The 13,020-nt window shown below is 36.0% G+C and overlaps 1 long non-coding RNA gene across 1 annotated transcript; it reads right to left on the reverse strand.

Annotated features, from left to right (window-relative positions):
* Positions 1-141: 141 nt before the first annotated feature.
* Positions 142-1,742, reverse strand: LOC118346083. The gene is made up of 3 exons (XR_004799476.1): positions 1,464-1,742; positions 1,280-1,363; positions 142-183 (listed from the first exon to the last, which is right to left on the reverse strand). It is a non-coding gene; the product is annotated as an uncharacterized LOC118346083 (long non-coding RNA).
* Between the last annotated feature and the right edge of the window lie 11,278 nt (positions 1,743-13,020).

A 13,020-nucleotide genomic window follows, 5' to 3' on the forward strand; every position in this document is an offset into this window, starting at 1 on the left:
AAACTGAATTATAATCGATAGGGGCTACCAAGAAAGGCTTGTACATAATATATACATTTACTCTTTCTTTAGAAGAACATTTGAAAAGAGAGAGACATTCTTTCATAAGAGAACATGTGTAAGGAGTATGGTCATAGCTACTTACCTCTATGCTCCCCGATACTTCCAAAGTCAATATAGGTCCTATTCCAATAAATTGTATAAGTGTGTTAATATTCATGTAATATTCTTTAGTCATCCTTTTAAAAGATAAAGCCACGATATTACAATCTAACGTCCCTTCTATGCTTAGCATTAACCCGATGACTACTCCTCACCACAACTTACAAGAGTAATAAATTAAATTTTAAGACATGCTAGCTATCCATGGAAGGCTATTTAAAAGGCTTACATGAAAAGTAGTTAAGAATTCATAGGCTTCAAGTAAGGTCTATTTGGTTCCAGCTCACTTTGGATTATGGACATTAGGAGATAAAATCTGTAAATTCTCAACAATGGGCTTTAAAATAGATTTAGGCATCTCAAGTAGGCTAAACAAGCTTAGGAACCATGCCCTTTAAATCAACTTGTGGTCCCTCATTATAAAAAGGTTAGCTTATCAATATTTGGACTCTTGGGTTAGGTAGAATTTAACCAAACGAGGGACAATATAAATGAGCTATTTTTGCATCAAGACAAGCCATGGCATAATATGGGCTTAGGGATATTTAGACAGCTTTACATATCGTAATATATCATGCACAATTAATCTACTATACCTAAACCAACTATGCTATAATTTTATCACACAAGCAATATTTTTAAATAGTTTAGATAACATATCCCATTAAAATTAGAGTAGCATAAAGTATAGCAAAGTTACCCATTAAGCAACTTTAAAACCTTTAAACACTCAAGCTTATGCTTTACTCACTTAATACCTTTCAAAAGCAAGATATAAAATTACAAGACCCAAGTAAAACCTCTAAACCTAACCTCTAGCACCCTAAAAATAGATTACCAACCAACCTCAACACAAGACACATGGTACCAACATATATAAACTAAAATCACTTCAATCGTCGCCTATGATTAAACCAAGTTTAATAGCATTATAGCATTTTTGAAATATTGGGAAATACATACCAAAACCACCATAATACCATTCGGTTTGGCCAAAAACAGGGCATACATATTTATATGAAACATAGGAATTTAACTATACCAAAACACAAGCTAAAACAACTTAGTTGGCTTCCAAAATCACATTAAAAAAAAAGAGTCAAATTAGAGTTTTTACCTGAAGCTCTTAGCTTCTTTCAAGAGGCAAGATAGAGGACCAAATAGTGGTAAACCCATGTAGATGATGAATGAAATGATGGCACTGTGTTACTCCCAAAACCGAAACATCATAGGTAAGAAAAATGGTGAAACTCAAAATCCACATGTAAATCATACTAGGGAATAAACCAAAAGTCTATTACCTTCAATATTTGACCATTTGGAAGATGAAATCAAGCTTTGGTTCCAAGCTTTGAGTCAAAACCGAAAATGGGTAGAGATGAGGTACACATGGCTTGGAGATGGAGGAAGATGTTTTCTTCCCTTGCTATGGAGTGGCACGGCTTGAAGGAGATGAGAGGAACTTGGTTTCTTGAAGATGAAAAGAAAAGAGGAAGGAAAGAGATGAAGGTCGACTATGGCTTTCTTGGAGAGAAAGATGAAGTTTTCTCTTTCTTGGGTGAGGGGCCGATGGGTAGGAGTAGAATGCCTTAGGATTAGTTTTGTTTTTCTTTTCTCTTTTTGTTGCCTTAACCATAGACTTGGAGAAGGGATAAGGACATTTTGGTCTTTGTTCACTTTTTCCATCACAAGGAAGCAAATGGATGGTAGAGATCTATCAACCTCAAAGATACTTTTCACCTACCAATCCAATGGTAGAGAATAATTGGGTCATTTCTTAAATAAGTAAAATTAGAGAGTTTAAGGTAAATATTGTAAAGTCTTAAAATCATGCCCTTGATTTATTTTAATAAATCCCATTTTAAAATAAAGCATACTCATCTTAAAATAAAATAATTAAAAATCTTTATTTTAAAATGCATAAAAGAATATTTCACTTAAAAATATTAATAAAAATGACATATTAATAAGAATATGCAGTAGGACTCCGGTATTACATCCTCATTTAACACAAACATTCACGGTAGAATGTGATGCTAGCGGATGTGGTATAAGTGCAGTTCTTATGGAAGGTGGACAGCCCATCTTTTTTTTCAGCAAGACCTTGAAAAGGAAGGCTTTGGCTCTATCAACCTACGAAAGGGAGCTACTTGCACAAGTGATAGTTGTGCAAAGGTGAAGGCCCTACTTATTGAGCCAATCTTTTATTGTGAAGATGGACCAGCAAGCCTTAAAAGTTTTGCTAGAACAAAAGGTGGGAACTACAGCACAACAGAAATGGGTCATGAAACTCATGGGGTATGATTTTAAAATTGAGTTTAACAGGGAGAGGGAAAATAAGGTGGCAGATGCTCTCTTTAGAAAGCATGAGAAGGCTGATGTAAAGGGGGGTATGTTGGCTGTAATAGCCCACTAGAAATTCATTAGTGGAATTTCTATTGACTTTAGGAATCTCGAGAAAACCCATAAGTTTTTACGAATCGACCAATCGCTTAGGTTTTAGTCTGTCATCAAGATCAGTGTTATCACTCTTTATGGTGCTAGATTTATGGGTTTAATTATTTGAGATAGTTAGAAGTGTCAGAATGAGTTATGGTCTACGCCATTAGACTCAGTGCATTATTTAGGATTTTATGACGCAATAGCCTATTTTCATAATTTCGGACGAAATGTCTGTTGGAAATTGTGAAATTATTTTTTAGGAGCACTTCGGGGTTGAATTTCGGTGAACGATTTTCACTATAGGTTAATATGAATATTTAGAAATTTTTAGTCCTAAGTTTATTATGTTTCTTTTTAGAGTGAATAGTGACCTCGATAAGCGCACCCATTGCAGTATTTTCAAAATCACAGTATAGAATGTCCAAATTAGGTTAGAGAAGTTTTATTTGGACACTTGGCAAGATCTTAGCCACACATAGTAAATGGTATTAGACACTTGGTACAAAGAAGATCCATTAGATAGATTTGTGAAGGAATCAAGGTGTGAGATTATGCCACCTAAGCAAAGCTGTGTTTCATCTATTCAACCAAATTGTGCCAGACCAAATAGGGTTTCAACCCTAGCAAAACCCTAATTGGTTGGAATCCAATTGAAAACCCCAAAAACTTGGTTGAAACCAAAACCCTAAATGGTTTTCCCAAACCCTAAAGTTGGCCTCCAAACCCTTTTTAATCTGATTTCTAGCATTGTGTTTAATCACTTGATTAAATCACTTCCACATGCTATTAATTAATCAAATCCTTATTATGACATCATTATTCAACCTTTTAAACCTTGGGAATTTGATTGGGCCAAGAAAAATTGATTTTGGGCTTGATAGCATCTCAAACCCTAACCAAACCCCATTTAAACCCCAAATTGAAGCCCATTTGGTGGGGCCCACCAAGGCCCACGAAATTGGCCACCTTGGCAAAGCTTCTTGGAGAAGTTTCCTCCCCCACATGGCAGACCATCCACTGCCATTGGCTGCTTCCCAATAGTGCCTTGATGTGAAGGAGAAATCCACTCCATCAACTTCCATCTTTCACAGCTGCTGCAGGCAGTCTCTGCACCTCTCTATTCTCCACTTTATGTCACATAGCCACCTCCAATCAAGGGTCATTCAAGCCCATAACTTCCCCTTCCAGAAGTCTAAAGTCGTGCAAGACACATTTCTCTCCATTTTATCACTTCTTTCCCCCGTTCTTAGAGAGAAACCCAAAAGAGCTCTCTCGGGCAGATTTCTGGGTCTTTTTGCGTGGCTATTAGTGATCCCTTGTAAGTATTATCTCACGATTACTCCTTCATTTAAGTTGTTCGTCTTTGACTCACGATTATCCCTTGCAAGTATTATCTCACGATTATTAGTCTCATTCCATGCTCATTTGACTGGTCAAAAGTATTTTTAACCATGGAAAGGTCATTCTGGGCGTGAAACTGGAGAGTATGTTATGTTTTGGAAGTTTTGACCAAGCTAATGGACATATCTTGGTCCGAAAATTTTATGGAGTGTTGTTAACATGTGTTTATGAATGTTCATTGAGGTTTTGTTGCTTGAATAAAGCTTTTGATGATAGATTTTCTTAGAGTTAGAAACTTGAAAACTGGAAGTGGAAAAACAGTTTCTGTTTTGTGAAAGTTTGAATATTTCGTGATTTAATCTTATTCCAAAGGCTTTGATATTTTTATATGATGATCATAAGCCTCTTATATACATGTTAGGATGTTATTTCGAAGATATCTAGTATTATTTTTTAAAGATATGATTTTCTATGCAAGAGGATTTCGGTTAGACCTAAACTTTGATGTTTTTGAGTTAGATCCATGTTTTATTAAATTTTAGCCTTGTGATTTTAAGTTTGATGGTTGGATCTTCTTTAGGACACATTTTTAAACCATGTGATGTGTTAGTTTGAAGATCACATGTCTTTAAGCCATGGATCAAGAGATTGATCATAGTTAGTTGGGAAAAACAGTTTCTGTTTTGGACTAAGTTTAAAACCAAAAACTCCAAGTGTTGTTTTGTGATTTTTGGTGAGTTTTGTTTGATGATTTAAAGCATGTTTGATCTTAGGATGATGTTATGAATATGTTAGAAGTAAGATTTGATTTTTTTGGAATTCTTGGAGATGTTTTTATTAAGGTCAAAACTTATGATTTAAGGTTTACTTTTTGTTAAAAAGTTTGGGTCTTTTTACAAAAAGTTTGGTGTTGATAATTAGTTTTTCTTAATGGATATTTTTAAGGGTGTTTTTAAACTTAGGATAGGAAGATCTTTGTTACAAGATTTTGGTTTATTCATGAGTTTTGGAACTTGATAGAATTGCAACCAAAATAAGACAAATGGCCTATGTAGTTTTCGGCCATAGTAAGTTTTTCATAGTTGTGATTGGTCTTAAATTTTTCTGAGTTGATATTTGAGTTCAGGACAAATTTTACATGAGGAATGTAAATTTTGGTAATTTTTGGAATTAGGATATTAAATCCTTAAGTTAGGGATAAATGGTCATTTGCCCACATGTAGAGGGTAAAATGGTAATTTTGCTCTAAGTTGTCTCTTTTCACATTTCTAATTGTTAGTAATTAATTTCTAACTTTTAGAATAACCTTTTACAGTTCCTCGTGTTTCGAGCTTTATTATAGTAGAACGCAACGATCGAGGTAAGTTAGCTTTTAACTTACTATCAGTTTAATGTGTATGAGTGGTGAGTAAGAGAACTAAATTGTATATATGCATGTTATATCATATGTGTCATGCCAAGTCATTACATATTTATCTGTTACACATAATTTATTCTGTCATGAATTATTCATCTGTTACACAAGATATTCTGTCATGTATTCCTATACATTGCAAATATGTCATGTTAAGTTAAGTATGCCATCTGTTACATGTATTTCATGTCATGTAATATTCACTGTCACATGTTACACCATGTTAAGAAATGTTGTCTGTTATATAATATGTCATGTTATGAAATGTTGCATGTTACATGTATGCCATATTATGAAATGTACTATGTTACATTTATGTCCCAACTATGTCATGTCTGTCATCTTACGTTCACGTCACGTTACGCTACGTCAGGACTTCTGTCTTTTCGTATCCATGTCATCCCGTCTCGAATATAGTTTGTGTATCTCGAGAACAATCTTGTTAAGTTATTCATGTCAATCACGACCCTAAGCGCTAGGATGGGGTAATATCTTAGTAAAACTCATTTGTTCACGCTGGAGTGTCTAAATAGGTGTGAAATTCCCTGGGTTGACGAAGTACAGTCAACAGGTTGCGAATGGGGCCTAATTAGCTGGTCACCAGAGCGCGGCAGGCACTAACGCCGATGGTGCCACACATTATGTTACGTGTGTCCACAGCAAGTGTGGCACAAACAATTCATGGGGCCACAACAACTGTGGAGCACACACTACATGAGACACAACAATTGTGACACGTAGGATACGTGGCGCCACAACAACTGTGGAGTACGTATTAATGCACTCACAGCTGGTATAGACACCTGTGTTGTGATGCGGTAATCGACAGGGACACACAGCTCAAGGGGACCTGTGTAGCACCCATATGGTCACTTAATTAAGTCTACTGAGAAAGATTCCAAGTTCATGTATTTCACGTTCAAGTCATGTTTCACGTTATGTTATGTTCAAGTTTACGTTCATGTCAAGTTTCACGTTTATGTCACGTCAAGCTAAGTTTCAGTTCCAGTTCAAGTTATGTCAGCTCATGCCATGTTATGTCAAGTCACGTTATGCTTATTATACCATGCCATGTTATGTCAAGTCATGTTATGCTTATTATTTCATGCCATGTCATGTCAAGTTATGTTATGTTTACTATTGACTTGATTGTGCATTCATGTATTTATTGTCATGCATGCATCATTAACCTGTGTGAAGTTTTTTGTTAATTGCTGAGATTTGTAATCAAATCTCACTGTGGTAGTCCCAACTACCATTCCCCCCGAATGGTAGATTTTGTTACAGGATCGGAAGGACAACCAGAAAATGACCAACTGGAAACAGTCGACTAAGCGACGGTGTGACTTAGATGTAGTTGCCATAGGTTACTAATTGTATTTTGTGGAGTTCAATCTCCAGCACTCTTTTGTTCACAACCATTTTGGACTAGTGTTGTGATCTCAGTTGTTTAGTATGTCTTTATGTATGAAGTATGTTGTAAGTATTTGAGATATCATAAGTTTGGTGCATAATATTGCTTTTAAAAAAATATATATATCTGCTGCGAATATTGCATAATGCTAGATGCATGTTAGGAACATTGCATCTTATATGTCATGAATGGGGACAGGTAACCTTATGTTGCATGTCCCAACGCTTCAGATGTCCGTCCGATCCCAAGCGGAATCTGCTGGCGTCACATTGGCCATTATGTCACTCCCAATAGCAGATTGGATAGAGGAACTTAAACAAAGTTACTCTTCAGCACCTGAGTTACTTGAATTGTTGAGTAAGTTCCAAGCCAAGCAGGAAGTACCAAGAGCCTACACACTACAGCAAGGGCTGATCCTTAAGAGGGGAAGGTTTGTGGTAAACCCTAAATATGCATTTAAACAGAAGGTTCTACAGTTTATTCACAGTAACCAACAAGCAGGCCACTGAGGGTTGCTTAAAACCTATTAGAGAGTTAAGCGAGATTTCTTTGGCATGGCATGATGAAATACATCAAAAACCTGGCCAAATGTTGTGATATTTTTCAGGTTAACAAGCATGAAACCCTCTATCCTGTAGCCCTCTTATAGCCTCTACCCATACCAGATCAGGCCTGGGAAGAGATCTCCTTGGATTTTGTGGAGGGCCTCCCATCATCTCGGGGTGCCAATGTTATTTTAGTGGTGATAGACAGGCTGACAAAATATGGTCATTTCATGACCTTATCACATCCCTACAAGGTCACCGATGTAGCACAAGTGTTCTTAAAGGAAGTGTTCAAGCTCCATGGTTTTCCCAAGGCCATCATCTCAGATCGAGATCCCACATTTCTAAGTTCTTTTTGGAATACACTATTTTTATTACAAGGGACTTCCTTAAACTATAGCTCGGCTTACCATCCTTAGAGTGATGGTCAAATCGAGGCCTTAAACAAGGCTATGGTGGGGTATTTGAGGTGCTACGTGTGTGCTAAATCGAAGCAGTGGGCTAAATGGCTTCCTCTCACAGAATGGTGGTACAACACTTTGTACCACACATCTGCCAAGATGTCAGCTTTCGAGGCTTTGTATGGGTATCGGCCTCCCAAGCTCACTACATATATTCTTGGTACGACTTCTATTGACATCGTTGATAAATTACTCAAAACCAGGGAAGAGATCAAGCAAATCTTAAGTGAAAGTCTCAACTTTGCTTAACAAAGGATGAAAACATATGCGGATCAATGAAGAACAAAGAGGGAATTCACAATAGGGGAGTGGGTGTACCTTAGGTTACAACCCTATCAACAAAAGTCTGTAGCGGCAAGGCACAACCTCAAGCTCTCATCCAGGTTCTATGGTCCCTTCAAGGTTGTCCAGCGCCTTGGTGTCGTGGCCTATCGCTTGGATCTATCACTAGAGTCGAGGATACACCTCGTTTTCCATGTCTCCTACCTCAAACGGAAGCTGGGATCTCAGGTACAAGCCCTCCCTTCGTTACCACCGGTCAATGAATTTGGCAAAGTCCAACTAGAACCTCAAATCATGCTGGATCGCCGCACATAAGCCATGGCAATAGAGCTCTTATAGAAGTGTTGGTGAAGTGGGTTGGAGCTTCGGTCGATAACAACACTTGGAAAGTTTTGAAGAAACTCCAAGAATCTTACCCACAACTTGTGAGCAAGGTTCTTTAAGTGGGTGGGTCTGTTATGAAACCCATGAAGATTGGGTCGAATTTGATGGGATGATGAAGCTTAATATTGAAGGATTTAGAAATGGGCCAAGGACCATTACTTAAACGAGCCGTTTTGAAGGTAGACCACGGAAGAAGATTGCAGAATAAGAGAATGAGCAACGTTGTGTTTTACATTTAAGTTCTAGAAGACATTTTTATTATTAAGTCTTGTATTTTACTATTTTACCCTTGTAATTCAGTTGTTAGATTTTCATGTGTATGCACGTAATTGGGGGAGTTAGTTACCTATCTGAAAGGGTTATGAGGAGGTGGGGGAACAAGGAATATTCATTGATGAAAATTGCAAGAAGGTTCACGAGTATGGATGTTGGGTGTGCCTTGAACAATAACCAGTTATCAATACAATTTCCTTGAATCCATTCTATTGTTCTTAGCCATTTATTGAACAAATTGCGAAGATCTTTACACACTCACGTAAAGGGGCTGCTGGTTCGTCTTTGTGTCTCCATGAAAGGCGTGACAACGTGGGAGCCTTCCGGTAGAGTGTTGCAGCAGTGCACGGTAGATCGGGCTTAGCAACAAAACTTGCTCTGTTTTGAAGTTGGAAAATAAAGGCTCTTGGGTGGTGCAACTGGGTAGCTTGCTGTGCTAGTTTCTTCTTTTGGTGGCTGGTAGCACGTGGTGTCATAGGAATGGTTCATAGGGAGGAACATGGTGGTGTTGGGTTGGTCTTCCACGGTTTTCGGTGTTGTCTCACAGTGCACACAACTGTGCTTTGGAGGTTGACCTTGGCATGTTTTAGGTCTAATAAAATTTTTCATATTTCATCTTTAATAATACTAGATCGGGATCGTTACAATATTAATAAAAATATATTATTAATTTATTATTTTTTTATGGACCGGGTATTTCTTTATAACAAATAGTATTGTTTCTATTTTTGAGTAAATATGTTTAGGTGTGTAAACCAGCCGAGTTCAAGCAAGTTGCGGGTTGTCAAGTCTTGTAAACTTTAGATCAAATACATGTAGAGATCAAGCTTTCCATCCAGTTGGATTTTATATTTACAAATAACTCATTTAATATTCTAGCGAGTTTGAGCTTGTTCATGAATTACTTGTTTTGATAAAATATATTCAATATTTTATATTTATCAAGATTCAAGTAATATATTTAATATTATGAACACAATCTACTCTAATTTATTTAAACATTAAAAAAATATCATTATAAATATGGATATAATATTATAAAATATAAAACATATGAAGTTATTGGTAGGACTGTTTACCCGGATTTCGGACCTGGTACCTGGGTATACCATGCCCAAAACTCGGGCCAGGTTAGCCCGAGTATGACCTGGGCCGAAACTCGAATGAATCTAGGTTGTTGAAACCCAAACATTCAAGTTTCGAACTGTTAACTTGGGTATTTTTTTTTTAACAAAAGCTTATATATTTTATTTATTGTTCTTCAAGAAAAAATTAGTGTTGAAAAGCATTTTATTTTATCTAAAAGCTCTTATATTTTATAAAACTAAAAATACATCAAAATGGAAAACTAAATTTATATAAAAAATAGCCAAAGCTATAAGCCTATAAACAAATAATTAACTTTTTAACTAAATGCATGTAAAAAAAAAAAATCAATATTCATCATGTAAAATGCATGCGACATAAACGATGCAATCCACTACATATTGCATTGTTTGAACTAATTTGCTAAGAATATTATAAAACACATGCATTGCTTTAATCAAACTCCAATACACAACAAATTGTCTACAAAAAACCAGAAGAGTTTCCATCACACCTCTTTCATCGATTTCCACGAGAAAATTGTAAAATAAAATTTAAAAAGATTTTTTCAAAACTAAATATTATCCAGTCATCACCAATGCAGCTATATATAAAATTACTGATTACACAATAAATAGAAGTGTCAGGTTTTGTCACTTGCATAGAGAAAAGGGTGGAATCTGGATGGAGTTTGCTGGTGAGTGCAAGAAAATGGACGGTCCACATTTTCAAAATTGAGATGCCAAGCTTCAGCTTGAGATGAGATCTATATCCTAATTTATGCAAGCACTGGATATTATTTTGGAGTGCTCAACTGTCAAGTACACCTATCCTTTAACTTTAAGATACAGACATGTCCTACTAATTGAATCTTTGTTTTCTTCTTCCATAACCTAAAGTGAGGTGTCAAGTTAGATTTAAGGAAGAAAACAGAGAATCACAATGGTCAATGAACTCCCAACAAACAAGATGTCTGTTCCTTGGTTTTGTTGGATAAAAGTAAGACTTGAATTAGACCAAAGCACTACCCATATTCATGTACTCACCAAAACGACAAAACCTGCACCATCCTTTGTCTAAATCATATATACCCCATATTTTAATTGTCAATAAAATATAAACTGGAAACTAACTGCAAGAAGGAGCCACTCTATTTACCAATGAGCTGCGACTCCAAGAAATGCAATAGCAAAATAGATAAGAATTGCATGACTACAAAAACAAAAACAAAAAACTTCATTAGACAAATCTATAGATAAATATAGAAGTTTCATTAGTCAAATCAATGGATAAGTCGAGAAATAATATAATAAAGTAGATCTTTAACAACATTAATGATAAGTAAAACTTCATGCAACTTTAGTTGTAACTTATAAGCATCACAGGCCAAAATCAATTTCAAAAGAAATGGCTGATTATGCAAGAAGAAAGCAGTTATTCTAGATTTACTAGATCATAGAGCTGGAAGGATTAATGCATATACCTACTGCATATAGCTCACAGTCTCAAATCCTGCCAAGAGGAAATAGAAGAATTAATAATTACAAGTTTACAACCATCCATAGTTAATCTCAATGGGTAGAGCTAATTTACCAAGGGGAGACAAAATGTTCTAAATTTTTCAGCATTAATGAAAAGAGAGACTCACAGTAGCCTCGATTGAAGACAAAGCTAGATGATTATCTAAAAGAATATTAAAAATTGAGTTAGATAGATAATAAACTAAGTTAGATAGATATTAAAAAAAATATTTCAAGTTTCAAACTTACCTTCAAGGTCCATGACTGTACGAATTCTTCTAACTCCCGGATGTCAACAGGCTTGGTCCTTAACCAATTTTAGGTGCAAATGAGGGCTTCAACAGTTTCTGGAGACAATAAACTCCAAAAAAGATCCAATATGCGTCCTCCAGTATTAAATGCGGATTCCGAGGCAACAATGAGAATGTGGGTGGCTAACACATCACATGCTACCTCAGCAAGGACAGGATAATTGGCAGTATTAACTCTCCACCAATCTAAAATATCAAAACCAAACGAGTCATTTACACACGGCTCAGACAAATACCTCTCTAGCTCCAATCAAAACTCCATAACACCCCGCTGCTCAACGTATTTGTGTGAAGCTTGTGCGGCCTCATTAGAACTCCCCCCACTAGTAGCATTTGGACTCCCTTGAGCCACGTTAAAACTCTCTCCTCTAACCACTTGAAATGTGTTATACTGTTCGATCAAGCAGCCTAAAAAGAGTTTAACCTTGTCCTTAATCTTATCCACCAACTCATTCCCTTTGCACTTTTACAACCAAAACTTCATTGCCATCATTTTGTATCATGGATTAATCACAAAAGTAACATATATCATTGAGTTGAACCTATTTGTGCTACTTCAATACTTGTCATACTTACTTTTCATATTTATGCTCATAGTACTAGTGATAATATCATTACTCAAGCACATATCATTTAATGCATCTTCAATTGTATAAAGTTGCTTAAAATATACATTAGGCGTCACATACAAATAATCAAAATTGTTCAATGTAACATCATAAAAAAATTTCAGGAACTCTACAAAAATCCGTTCATTTTTCCAATCATCACTAATGGGGTTCACGAATTGTTCATACACAAACACATATTGTTCAAAGGCTTTTTTATGTTTTTCAGCGGTACCCAACATCAAATATATGAAGTTCCATCTAGTAGGAACATTCAAGCAAATCATCCTCTCATTAATCTTTTCCTTTGCCGCACAAGCCTTGAACTTGGCAAATCTTGACGGCAAAGATTTCACATACCTGACGGTATCCTTAATCTTTGTTATAAATTCATAAACATCCTTCAAGCTGTCCATAACAATTAAATTCAATATATGGGCAGCACACCGCATGTGAAGAAATTCACCACCCAATATAGTACAATCATTATCCTTTATTATTTTCCTCATGTAATCAACGAAAACATCATTTGAGGAAGAATGATCAATTGTGATGGTCAAACTTTTATCAACACTCCATTCATGCAATCCCAAGTCTAACACCGTCCCAATAGTTTCGCCCCTATGGTCAGGAATTTGGCAAAACTTAAGTATTTTTTTATGCAATCTCCAATTACAGTCAATAAAATGTGTGGTAATGCACGTATAGTTCATATTTTGCATCGACGTCCTGGTATCGTTGGTGAGACAAATTCTTTACCATCAAACAATTTTTTTA

The sequence above is a fragment of the Juglans regia genome, unplaced genomic scaffold (assembly GCF_001411555.2).
Source record: "Juglans regia cultivar Chandler unplaced genomic scaffold, Walnut 2.0 Scaffold_658, whole genome shotgun sequence".
Taxonomy (NCBI): domain Eukaryota; kingdom Viridiplantae; phylum Streptophyta; class Magnoliopsida; order Fagales; family Juglandaceae; genus Juglans; species Juglans regia.